Source organism: Arachis duranensis, chromosome 10 (genome assembly GCF_000817695.3).
Source record: "Arachis duranensis cultivar V14167 chromosome 10, aradu.V14167.gnm2.J7QH, whole genome shotgun sequence".
Lineage (NCBI taxonomy): Eukaryota > Viridiplantae > Streptophyta > Magnoliopsida > Fabales > Fabaceae > Arachis > Arachis duranensis.
Window position 1 is genome coordinate 73,284,965 of NC_029781.3, and position 299 is coordinate 73,285,263.

Sequence of the window (299 nt, forward strand, 5' to 3'; positions counted from 1 at the left end):
CTACAAGAAACAAGAATGGCTAATATGAATATGGAAGTACAGTTGAAGCAAACAGAACAGTAGTTATCAAAACAAATAACAGAAGAATTCCAAGCAGTTCAATTAAGAAGTGGGAAAACATTAAATACCTCACTTCAAAGCAGCAGGAAGCCAAGAAATGAACAAATGGCTACTCAAAATCCCTCTGCGGACAATCAGAGCCCAGAGAGGAATAAGTCTGGCGCTGAACGCCCAGACCATGCTCATTTCTGGCGTTCAACGCCAGAAACAAGCATGAATCCGGCGTTGAACGCCCAAAG